The sequence below is a fragment of the Thermobia domestica genome, chromosome 2, assembly GCF_964235325.1.
Source record: "Thermobia domestica chromosome 2, izTheDome1.hap1.1, whole genome shotgun sequence".
NCBI lineage: Eukaryota > Metazoa > Arthropoda > Insecta > Zygentoma > Lepismatidae > Thermobia > Thermobia domestica.
Window position 1 is genome coordinate 34,334,707 of NC_137455.1, and position 13,537 is coordinate 34,348,243.

General features: G+C 35.1%; 1 protein-coding gene across 1 annotated transcript in view; it reads right to left on the reverse strand.

Annotated features, from left to right (window-relative positions):
• LOC145671393 (DGAT1/2-independent enzyme synthesizing storage lipids) overlaps positions 1–6,944 on the reverse strand; it is a 68,453-nt gene extending 61,509 nt beyond the window's left edge. Inside the window, exon 1 of the mRNA XM_081740514.1 lies at positions 6,763–6,944. The gene's annotated coding sequence lies outside the window, so the exon portion shown is untranslated. The remainder of the gene's footprint in view (positions 1–6,762) is intronic.
• Positions 6,945–13,537: the final 6,593 nt, after the last annotated feature.

The window sequence follows — 13,537 nt, forward strand, 5'->3', positions numbered from 1 at the left end:
TTCACCAGGTTATGGCATATGCTGATGATGTAAATTTAATAGGGAATGATAGGAGAACAATAGAAAGAAATGCAGAGATCTTATTAAACGCTTGCAGGGACATGGGTTTAGAAGTAAATGCAGAGAAAACTAAATACATGGAAGTGCGTCGGGACCGGAATACAGCAAATTATGGATGCGTTAAAATATTAAATAATACTTTTGATAAAGTGGATACTTTCAAATATCTAGGATCAATATTAACAGAGAAAAATCATATTCATGAAGAAATTAAATGTCGACTAAAAGCAGGGAATTCGTGTTACTATTCGATTCAAAATCTCTTGTCGTCGCGAATTCTGTCGAGGAATTTAAAGCTTAAAATATACAAAACGATAATTATGCCTGTTGTTCTGTATGGCTGCGAAACATGGTCACTTACTCTGAGGGAAGAACATAGACTAAAAGTATTTGAGAACAAGATCCTGAGACGAATATTCGGACCCAAGAGGAACGGGAATGGGGAATGGCGGAAACTTCATAACGAGGAACTACATAATTTATATGGTCTTCCCAACATTGTTAGGGTCATCAAGTCTAGGAGGCTTAGGTGGGCGGGTCATGTAGCTAGAATGAAAGAAAGTAGAAACATTTTCAAAGTCTTGACTGGAAGACCAAGCGGAAAACGACCATTAGGAAGACCTAGGCGCAGATGGGAGGACAATGTTAAGATGGATCTCGCAGAGATTGGAATACAAAGTAGAAACTGGATCCAATTAGCTAAGGATAGAAGTCAGTGGAGAGCTTTTGTGAACGCGGCATTGAACTCCGGGTTCCATAGGCCATAGAGTTATATATATATGGTAAATATAAATCTCGGTAATAAAAAAACACATCTCAGTCATTTACAATTCAACAAATAAAATGAAGGTTACATGGTTTTTACAATGCTTTTTAGTAATTTAAACGCAATTAAACTTAAGAATTCTTCAATCAACGAAAAACTACCGATTAATACAAATGAGCTAGATGATGTTGCAATTGGCTGAATCTGCGGAATGAACATTAAAAAAAAAATTAAAAAAAAAAAAAAAACTTGTGAACACAGTAAACATCATGAGGGTCATACAACACGTGAACCTTCAACCTTATGTAAATCATGTTCAGCATATTAATGTGTTTTTAAGCACCTTCAAGGACATTCTGAGCCAAAATTAGATGCATTACTGTCATACATGTAACATACGGAAATCTATATTCCTTTTACTATTACCAAGAAAACCTCAGGTTTTATACAAGTACTGGCGAACTCTGACAGAAATCGGCTTAATTACGATTATCTACTTTTTCTTCTGTAATAAAATCTGAGTATAATGTCGGTATTAACTGGTCAAGTAGCCAATACATTTACTTTCTACGTATGTAGTCCCACATTTATTTCTGATAAGCTCTTCTCGCTGGCCCAAGTGGCTAGCGCGCAATCCTTTAGTAAATGGGGTCCAGGGTTCGATTCCCGATGGGAAAGTTTAAACACATTATGTTGTGGGGACCTTAAACTGTAGGTCCAAGTTTCATATCAGTAACGAAAAGAGACACTAACACCAACCAACTTACTTGTCAAAAATACTCCTGTCACGTTTCAGTACTACTATATATATATATATATATATATATATATATATATATATATATATATACACGAGGGTGAGTCAAAATTTATCCACAATGTAGCTATAACTTTTCTTACGTTGTTCATATTGACCTCTGTCCTCGTTTATTTTATTGTTATGCTGCTGTGGTCATGCTATGAAAATCTGATCCTGATTTCTCCATCTGTCTTTCTTTTGTTGGGAACAGACTGCGGCTTCAATTTGGTGCAAATGGCGGGTGCGAAGACCATCATTTAAAATTAACCATTCCAGACTATCTCTCTTCGAGGAGAACTAAATTACAAGATGAAAAAACTAGTCCCAAACAGACCATTCCATACTATACTATCTCGCCTCCAAGAGAACTGGATTACAGAACCAAATAACTGCTCCTAAACAGGCCATTCCCCACCACACTATCTCGCCTTCAAGAGAAATGGATCACAGAACCAAACCACTGGTTTTAAACAGACCATTCCCCACCACACTATCTTGCCTCCAAGAGAACTGGAAATGAAATGAAATCTTTAAGCTTAACGTCCCACAGTTATGCCAGTTAGGCTAAAGGAGACGGCGATAATGAGAAATGAGTGAAATGAAGAAAGTGGGAGGAAACGGAAGAACCCCGAGAAAACCCACGAGCACGGTGTTTGTCCACCACAAAGTCCACACGGCGCGAGCTGGGATCGAACCAGGGACCCCAAGCACCGGAGGTGAACGCTCTACCACTGAGCCACCGCGCCCCCTTCCAAGAGAACTGAATTACAGAACCAAACATCTGGTCCTAAAAAGACAATTCCTCACCACACTATCTCGCCTCCAAGGAACTGGCAGGATCAAATCACTGGTTCCAACTTGTAACTAGAAAAGGATGAATTAGGGTTCACACAAATTCCGGTACTGATTTCCGTGAATTTCCATCATTAAGTAGGTAAATTTTCCGACCCGCAAACACAATTATTTTGTCGTTAGGCTTAGAATTTTTTAATCGGCCGCCACCATCCTCATTGCCATCCAACGCTCTTCTTCATCTGTTGAATACAATACAAACTTGCTCTCCTACTGTACTTATTTTTAAGTCAAGCTCTCTGCATTTAAAATATAATAACACACTAATAAGAATCAAGGTTTTGGCCACATGACTGAAAATAGGCGAAAGTAAGTCAATTTTACATCCTAGTCACGAATATGTACATAAAAATGTCAATTACCAGGGTGTCTACTAAAATTCCAAAACAAAATTTCGTGACCTTGTCTTTCCCAAATCACAAAATTTAGTAACATTCGCAAGAGCGATTTGGGCCAAATTTTCATGCACGCGATAGACACGTGCTTTGATTGTGATTTGGTAGCGTCTAAAGTAGACCATAGTCATTTTTAGTGGTAAATTTTGACGTTTTATATAACAAAATTTTCCAGTCTATACTTACATTTGTACAGATTTAAAAAAAAAAAAAAATCGTGACGAAAGCTAAATTTCTTGACTGTCATAACCGTTTTCTGATTTCGTGACCGATAGACACCCTGATCAATCACATTTTATAGATGATTACAATCCATTTTATACTGGGACCAGTGGCGTATTATCAAATAGGCTTACTACGCACGTGCTTCACGAACCAGCTGGAAGTAGAAACAGTAGGGACTGACGCCTTTGTCTCTAAGAACAAAACGTGGTATTGAGGAACTGGCATAAAGGTAGCTGCAGAAAGCTGAACTTCGAATATTAAGCTGCATTTATTGAACTGCAATACGTATACGTATACAAAACGTAATAAAAAGTGAATGCATATGTAATACTTCATAAGGCAGCCATGATGAACTTAATTTCTATGTGAATAAGGCAGCCATGATGAACTTAATTTCTATGTGAATACACTCTGTAATTACAGAAACATTCGAAAATCATTCGATACTTAAGGCATAGCAACGCAGTCTCATTCGACTATCCTAGTTCAACCATACGGATGCACCCACGAGCAGGTATACCAGATTTGCCCTACTACTGCGCGGGTCATATACAATTCATACTTTTTAGTGGCCACTTAATATAGGTTAGTTGGTGGATTCTGCACTATCGCTTTTACGGTATATGCTCGCATGCTGTATTTAAATCCGTATCAGTTAAGCACTCGTATAGCGAATCTGTACCCAGGAATGCAACTTCTCCCACATGACATAATTAATAAGATGTTAGGAGTGTATTCCCTGATGATGAGAAAAAAAAAAAAAAAAAATCATAAATTGGGATAGCACTAAAAATAACAGATTTAAAGCCTTTGGATAGTTTTTCCACGGTGATGGGGTAGTTTTGGCGCACCATATTTTGGAAGAAGGTTTACAGGTAAAATTCAATATTATGCATAAAATGACATGTTTGCAGGCGACAGAATTACATTACATACTTGTAAATACAAAATAATACAGCTGTATTTTAGGGTTACAAGTGTAGGGTTACTAACAATGTAAAATCATTACACCTGCTTTACAACGGATAAAATAAGTGAGTACATTATGAAAGATGACTATGAGACGCTATTTCCCACCGGCGGTATATTTCTGCACAGTGTAAGAACCTATAGTTCACTTCACTAAGAAGTGAAGCGTTCGTAGTATGAAACCAAGTGCTACTGAAACTCGTAGCATTTCGACGCACCTATCCCCTTCAGATGCAGACCGCGCTGGCTCAAGACAAGAACAGTTGCACAACGGAAACCATTATACCGAATTACATATGGACAATTTCAAAGTACTGCAAAGTACAGAAGAACTAGTCATTACTCCAAGTTAAAGATATAAACGCCCTAATTTGCGTATCAAAGTGAATAAATATACGAATTATTGGCAAGTCTTTACTTTGACTCCAACTGTGACTTTAATCGGTTCTTATAGGTTTAGTAACATTGTGGCCCTTGTACTTATAGTATAATTCTTAACTTCGTATAGTAACATTGTGGCCCTTGTACTTATAGTATAATTCTTAACTTCGTATAGTAACATTGTGGCCCTTGTACTTATAGTATAATTCTTAACATCGTATAGTAACATTGTGGCCCTTGTACTTATAGTATAATTCTTAACAGAAGTCACAGTTGGAGTCAAAGTAAAAATTTGCCGAATTATTAACTCCACTTCGGCTCTGACCTATTTCTACATAAATAGATACCAAAGACATTTCTGATTTCAATAAATGCCTCTCGTGGGGTTTGTATGACCCCCACCCCAAAAAAAGTACGGCATTTCGATATATTTTATTAATAGTAAACACTATTTAAACTAAACAATATTTAGAATTTTCCTTTCATTGCTACTACATAACAATAATAAACTATAAAAAATCACAAAAGAAATATTCATAAACTTATTATTAAAAAAGTTGCTTTTGTAGTATAATCTCTGAGTAATGAATAGGGAATTTAGGTCTGCAGATAATATGAATAATATACGGGAGTAAAACCCGATAGCCCACACATGTGTATTTATTAAGATTTTACGAACACTTATACTTTTACAAACATTTTTCGTTTTTTGATTTAAACTAGTTTTTTTTTTTTTTTTTTTTTTTTTTTTTAACAGCTTGTTTACGCCATGGTTTAAACCAGCCAACCCTGGTTTAGGTTACTTTATATTAGATTATATTAGCGTAGGAGTCCAGCATAATTTTCGAAAAAATGACAGAATTTAACTTATTTCTAATAATATTAGGTTAGTTTAGTTCAGTTCAGGTTAGTTTAATTAAGTTTAGGTTAGATTAGATTTGGTTAGGTCTAAATACTTGCATCTTCCATTTCTCCCGTAAATTTTGCATTTTCTATATACTTTTGGAACCCGTCTGCTAAACATTTACCGAGAATTGTCCAGGATAAGAACTTCCGCTTTTGGAGCATTTGGACACAATGTACGAAAGCATGATTACGTTCACCATTCATTCCAAACCATTGCAGGCGCTAAATGAGGGTTAAAATACGTACAAGTGCATATCAAAGATGACTGTTACGTGACATCAAGTGTCTTCAGCACTATCCCCGTTTATGTACACACCCTCCTTCGTTGACACGCTGTTCTCTACGGATACGGGTCCCCTTGCTGCGCTCCTTTCCTAATTGTTAGATAACATTCTCAAGTTTTGTGGCCACCTAGCACAAGTTTGGGGATAGTTTTGAAACTGGGGGTCAATACAAAGTTAACCTATTCTACCCTAATCTGAACCAACAGAAAACACGAAGAAAATAACACATCTTAACTCAAAATAATTCTGGCCCCCAAAACCGAAAAATATGACGTTCTGGTTGTCGGTTTTAAGACATACATCCGGATGAATATTTATACCCCAAAAGGTAAGCACATCAGTCTTAAAGCATATTACCGATCCGTAAACAATAATTTGGGCATACGCCAAAGCAATAGCAAACCAGAACGTCTTAGAGAACCACCTGACGCAAGAAAACTTCCAAACTTTATTTTTTCTTAAACTGACGGACTATTATAAACCTGCATCGGGCAAGGTTCAAGAACACTGGTTCCCCTACCCGTTGAGCTGTAATAAAGACAGAAAACAACGTACACTGCGGGGCTCTAACCCGCCTTCACTCGCTTACGCTTGTACGGCTATATTACGTGAATTAAATTTTAAATTTTGGTACAGAAAGGAGCCAACGTTACTATTAATCTTTATGGCGGGACGTGTGTTCTAGAACCTTCCCCTGCACCGTTTACGATTGGCTTTCCCCTTAAAGCAAAATGCATTAATGTATATCAGGTTAGTTCAGCATAGATTTAGTTTTCTTGCCAATTTCGTGGCTCATTAAATTAGAGCCATTGAAATTTTTACAATGTTAACTGCTGTAGTAATTTAAGAGGATGCAACGCGATAAATATATCTGAACAAAGTTCAAACTGCCCGGAAGAGTACAAATTGTACACGATTATATGAATAATTGCACACGAGAAGAAAACATTTGTTTCTTAAAGTTGTCTAAACTGCGGAAACAGAATGAAATGAACACAAAGACACAGCAAACGAAGCGAAATAAATTAATATTTAACATATTAGGAAATAGATGTGTGCTTTATACATTATTTCTATATGTTTTTCTCAGTTACGAATTGAATTAAAACTGTTTCAAACTCTTACCTTCACATTCTTTTCATCTCCTTATCTCCATGAAGAGTTAGAATGTTATTTAAGTCATAATACTCTATAAATTACGTCGTCATTTCCTGTCTATTACAATTCAAACTTCCATAAATTTACAAATAGAACACAACTCTGCCTATTCAGCATTTGGTCCTTGAATGATCACCTGTGCCTGTTGTAGAATAACAAGTAGATAGATGGCTCTCGCTCCTCCTGTCAGTATGTTTCCAAAATCACTCCGTAACTCGCACCGTCCCTCATATCGTAAAAAAACACAAATACACCCAGCCAGCAATGGATGTAGATTATGCTACTTTGGACATACACACACTATTGCTATTATATTGATCCATTTCTAAAGAACAAAGACAAATTTAAGCATTTACAGTATGTTGGTCAATCAGTCAGCGTGAGAACTTCCCTTGATTTTCACGTTTTATCGAGAAGTTCCCTTTTCCTCTATTTGCTAAATTTACCTATGAAATCTCTCTATAAAGATTTCCTTCAAATTAAGAACACTGGTGTCAGTGAAGGAGACAGTCTTCTTATTCCCATATTTTCCTTTTTGTTATTTCTACAGGTCTTTTACAAAATACGAAATTAAAACATAATAATTATAGATTGCGAATACAACGGTTGCAAAAACAGCTTAACGAGGGATAATAGTAATAGAGATAATCATTATTTAAGTATTAAGTTTATTCTACAGCTTGTGTAAGCAGCCTCCAAATCAGTACATATGATTTTATAGTTAATTACTGAATCTGAGTAGTAGAAAAATTACGGTTCTGGGCAAGGGGACCCATCAGGAGGGAAGGTGGGACTCACGCCCACTAGAGGAAATTGTACTTCGGAATATCGAAAACCCAATAGAATTTTTAGAGTCGCTTTTCTTGCCCCCGTAGGCGCCCTTTAAATGCGACTGACTTGTACATGGAGCAAGGTATTCAGATCCTATTTCCACATTTAGTAATAGGTCATCAAGTAATACATGTCCCAAAAGTACTGACCATCGAGGTGAAAGGTCAAATATTTAGGCCTTAATAACTTCTAAATGGAGTAATTTGTCTGACCTATTCAATTTCGTACCAAGCTGAAAAAAATAAAAATGAATAAATTTGGGTGTTCTACTTTTTATACCAAACAATAAAGCAAACAAACGCCAATTTAACTAACTAGTGATTTTATTACTTTCGTGATATTCAAATAAACGAAGGAATAAATTTGTACCACCAACGAGAAAAAAACGAAAAAGGACCATTTTAACTAGCTCAGAATTTATGTAACTTTTGTAATAAACAATCCAAAGAATAAATTTGGATGTCCTACTTTTTATACCAACGAAAAACAAAGGACCATTTTAACTAGTTCAGTTTTTTTTTTATAACTTTTTGGGCTATTCAAATAAACAAAGGAATAAATTTCAGTGGTCTATTCAATTTTGTACCAAGCAGAAAAAGTGAAGAAGGTTCATTTTAACTAACTCAGAATTTTATATTTTCTTGCCTATTTCAAACGAACGAAGAAATAAATTTCAGTAGCCTATTTGCTTTTTGTACCAACGAGAAAAAAGCGAAGGGCCATTTTAACTAGTTCAGTATTTTATACCTTTTGTATTATTTAAACAAACGAAGGGTTAAATTTGTGTGATCTATTCAATTTTGTACCAAGATAAAGCAAAAGAAATGCCATTTTAACTACTGAGAATTTTATAACTTTTGTGCTATTCAAATTAACAGAGGAGTCAATTTGTACAAACCAGAAAAAGCGAGGGATTATTTTAACTAGCTCAGAATATCTACATTTCGTGCTACTCAAATAAATGAAGGAATAAATTTGAGTGGCTTAAAATTATTTACTTTTGTACGAGAAAAAGCGAAGGGCCTTTATAATTACTCAATATTTCTGTACCATTTTGTACTATTCAAATAAACGAAAGAATAAATTTGGTTCTTCTATTTCCTTTTGTACCAAGCACAAAAAGTGAATAAATTAGGTTTTTTGTATTAACGAGAAAAAAGCGAAGAAAGTCCATTTTAACTAACTCAAATTTCTGTACCTTTTGTGCTATTCAAATAAACGAAAGAATAAATTTGGGTGTCCTATTTCTTTTTGTACTAACCAGGGAAAAAAGCGAAGTTCCATTTTAAGTAACTCAGAATTTCTGTACCTTTTTATGCTATTCAAATAAACGAAGGAATAAATTTGGTTTTTATTTATTTTTGTAACAACCAGTAAAAAGTGAAGGACCTTTTTAACTAGCTGAGTATTTCTGTACCATTTTGTACTATCCAAATAAACGAAAGAATAAATTTGGGTGTCCTATTTCTTTTTGTACTAACCAGGGAAAAAAGCGAAGAAGTTCCATTTTAAGTAACTCAGAATTTCTGTACCTTTTTATGCTATGCAAATAAACGAAAGGAATAAATTTGGTTTTTATTTATTTTTGTAACAACCAGTAAAAAGTGAAGAAGGACCTTTTTAACTAGCTGAGTATTTCTGTACCATTTTGTACTATCCAAATGAACGAAAAAATAAATTTTGGTGTCCTATTTCCTTTGACCAAACAGAAAAAAGGAAAGATATGCCATTGTTTTAGATCATTTTATACTAAAATAAACGAAGTAATAAATTTGGGTGTCCTATTTAATATTGTAACAACCATAAAAAACCGAAGGTCCATTTTAACTAGCTCAGAATTTCTGTACCTTTTTGTGCTATTCAAATAAAAGAAGGAATAAATTTCTACCAACCTAAAAAACGCGAAGAAGTTCCACTTCAACTAACTCAGAATTTCTGTACCTTTTTGTGCTATTCAAATAAACGAAGAGATAAATTTGAGTCGTCCATTAATTATTTACCAACCTAAAAAGGCGAAGAAAGACATTTTAACTATCTTTTTCTTATCATTTTGTACTACTCAAATAGACGAAGGAATAAAATTGTTCTATTTACTTTTGTACCAAGCAGAAAAGGACCATTTTAACTAGCGCAGAATTTTATACATTTTGGGCTATTCAAATAAACGAGGAAGTAAATTTGGGTGTCCTATTTTATTTTTGTACCAACTGGAAAAAGAGGCCATTATACCTTTTTTGCGCTACCCAAATCAACGAAGGAATAACTTTTAGTGGCTTAGTTATTTTTGTATCAACGAGAAAAAAGAAGAAATGTCATTTTAACCAAGGATCTTATAAAATAGAGAATCTGCCCTTACAACAAAATTCTGAAGCCATACGTCATAGTTTCGAAACCCCTACTCTGCCCACTCCGCCCAATAGGATCGCAATATTTTGAGCCAACAATCATGGCGGAAACAAAAGTAGCCAACAATCATGGCTGGGCTATACGCGTGACATGGACGTATGGGCCTTATTTTCTCTGCTGTGTTATATAGGGGTTGAAAGTGTTCATAAAAGAGAACGAATACACCCCCTAAAAAGGGCCGTAAAAGAGAACGAATACACCCCTATAACAGAGAACTCAATTTATCGACTCCGGTTAGCGTACGCGCCTTTGGCGCGGGAGACCCGGGTTCGACCCCCGGTGGGAGCTCATGTGGTTCGGATTCCACGTTAATCAGTAGGTCCACGTCTCATATAGCCTCGCTGCTGAAAAGGGACGTTAAACTCAAACTCAATTCAATTTATCGACTCGTACCTGGGTAGTCCGGCACTGGGACATTTGTTCTCTGCATCAGTCGGAACTGACGAAATGTGTGTGAGCTCAGTGGCCCAGAACCGGCAATTTTCTACTACTAATCTGTAATAACTTTAAGAAACAAACAATTGAAATTGTGCAGAGCAAGAAGTGAACCTTCATAATTATGCCCAAAGCACAATAACATGAATTCACACAGATGTTCATTTCTAATTTGTATTTTCAGACAAATACTACTGTAGGGTTGTCATATTTCAAAAATGAAAATCTGGGACGCTACTAAATTACGAGAATGTTTGAAATGCTTAAAATGAAAAGAAGTGTTATATACTAATTTACTTTCTTCGATTAGATAGAATTGTTCAAGTATTACGTAAACACATTTTTAGTCATTTTAACCATATCGGTCCAGGCGTCCCCCATAGGGAACACAAAATATGACGATATTATTCTTTCTTTACAACTTTAAAATCAGACTGGCAACATTGAAAACTGTTTACAGGGTAGAGGTCTGCACGGGCCGGAATTTTTAGCCCGAGTTCGGCCCGTGAATTTACAATTTGAGGCCCGACCCGAGTCCGAAATATGTTTTAGGATTTGGTCCAAGCTCGTGTGATAATCAAATGAGCCCGAATTACACAAACTTAATTCACGCAAAATTGAATTTTTATTTGCAGCAATTAGAGGTTTAATTTGGAGTTGTGCTTTGAAAGTTTTTCAGAAAGAACGGTGCAATATATATCGTTATACAGTATATTTACAAGTTAGGCCCCAAAAGGCCCGAGAAATATGGTTGTATATTTAAAAATTTACTGTCCAAGCCCGAAATTATATATGCTTTGTAGACCCGAGCCTGTGCAGACCTATATTACAGGGGACGATCATAAATGGATCATGCTATGTAAACAGTTTTCAATGTTGCCTGTCTGATTTTAAAGTTGTAAAGAAAGAATAATATCGTCATAGTTTATGACCCCTGTGGGAGACGTCGGGACCGACATGGTTAATAGACCTTCTCCTCCCTAGTTAAGGAAACGTAAGCAGATGATTTACCCCCTACTCCCGATAACATTAAAAAAATCACGATCTGTTGTTTCGTGGCTTTCAGAGTCTGTTTTAGCTCATTCGAGGTATGTTTATGTTTCCTTTCAGTTTTGTCTTATGACAGTCGTCACCTCTCACAATTGTGTATGTATTATTAAATAAAATTTGTATTTTTATTTTTGTTTCACTTTGTATTTTTTTTCTCGTGTTCTGTTTGGAGTCTGGATAGAGAAGAATAGCTTTAAAAAAACAGAGCAGTGGTCATCTCACTAAAGATCCGAGAACCCTTGCTGTCACCATGGCAATTTATCGCTCTCGGGTGGCGGAGAAACCCAAGCCATTTTAACGGACACACAAACACACCCACACAGAGAGAAGAAAATTCAAAAATTAACAGAAGAGAGAGAAAGACAAGATTTTAAAAACTAAGTCAGTTGCTACAGGAAGCGTGCAGCGAGAACACAAGACATAACGATTTCTTCACAACGCCTTTGCACACATATGTATATTTTTATTTATCGTTATTATACAAATATGTTCAGGAAATAAATACTCATAGTTAGTGTCGTAGCAATGAAGGTGCTGATATCCCGAATTCCTGCACAACTTGAACTCTCTCTCGTATTGAAATGGACAGTTTGTGTGTGTATAAAATGGTACTCTGTGTCTTCTCCAAAAAAGCGAGTGCAAGGTCCAGCTGGATGCTTTAACACCGGACTCCAAGTGGGACATGAGGATTCTACGTGTCGTGTAAAATTAAAAGACAAGGTAGGATCTATACTTGCTTTCCTATTGGGAGGCGTTTTCCATTTTCATATAAATCTTTCTTGGCACGAATACTTTCAAGACGTCCAAAGGGACGCCAAACAATTTGTATTATATGGGTCAGTTTGGAAGTGTCCAGATCATCGAAATGAGACTTCTGTTATCATTTTTTTTAATTGCTCCTTTTCTTGACCCATTTATTCAGATGTTGACTACTACTGACTCAACAGTCATTTGCCCGCGATTGAAGTGACAAAAGAACATAAATGTTTGAGGGATTTTTAGTGGCCAACTTCCCAGAAACGCTACTCATTTTTTTTTAATTTAAAGTTTGATCATGCAGTGATAAACTTATTTGAAGTACATTTTTTTTGAGTGTGTGTTTTAGAGAATCCTGAAATGAATTATGAAAAGTTTCAAGTGCAGTTAAATCATCGTATCTTCATCACTACGGAAACCAGCTTTTTTTTTTATTTTACTCTATCTAACATCAGTTATTATACATAGTCATTGTTAATTAATATAATCTATCAAAAAAAATCGAAATGTAACTTACGTTAAATTATTCTAAATAATAACTTCAAAATATAATTGGTCATTATTAAGTTATTCAGCCCGCTAAGATAAAAGGTATCTCAAGGGACAGGAATAGATTTTACTTTAAAACAAGAAATATTTGTTTTGTTATTGATAGACTACTACTACACTTCCATTGTGTTGGAAAGAAAGTATCTCAGATAATTTTTGGTTATTGTACGAAGTATAGAAAATGGAATACATATGACGAAATGTGTGTAAGCAAACATAAAGTATTACGATTAATTTTAAAATCATATTTAAACTTTAGTCTCTTTCTATAGGTAGTTGTTAGAGAAAATAGGCGTCGACGACCTAAAGTAATGTAGAGTATAAATATTGGCCAAGAAAGATCGATCTCTAGAAGTAGACTTGTGATTTAATTTCCTGTGTATTGATTTATAGTAATGTATGTTTATGTCAAGTGTGAATCATCTATGTCAAGTGTGTGAATACAACTATGGTATTTTCGTATTAGTATTAAATAGTATTATTAGTTTGCTTTCATAAATATAAAGCAAATTATGAAACTGAATTTTATATACTCTAAAAATATCATCCACTATACTTCATTTTCCTTGTCAATCTTCTTTCAAGTAACTCAAAATTAAAGGTCATGACCCCTATAATCTTAAATTTTCATTAAGCAATATTCTATCTTGCTATTCTTCTATACTTTTCTAAAAGTTTTCCGTCATTTAAGTAACTGATCAAACTAATCAATCAG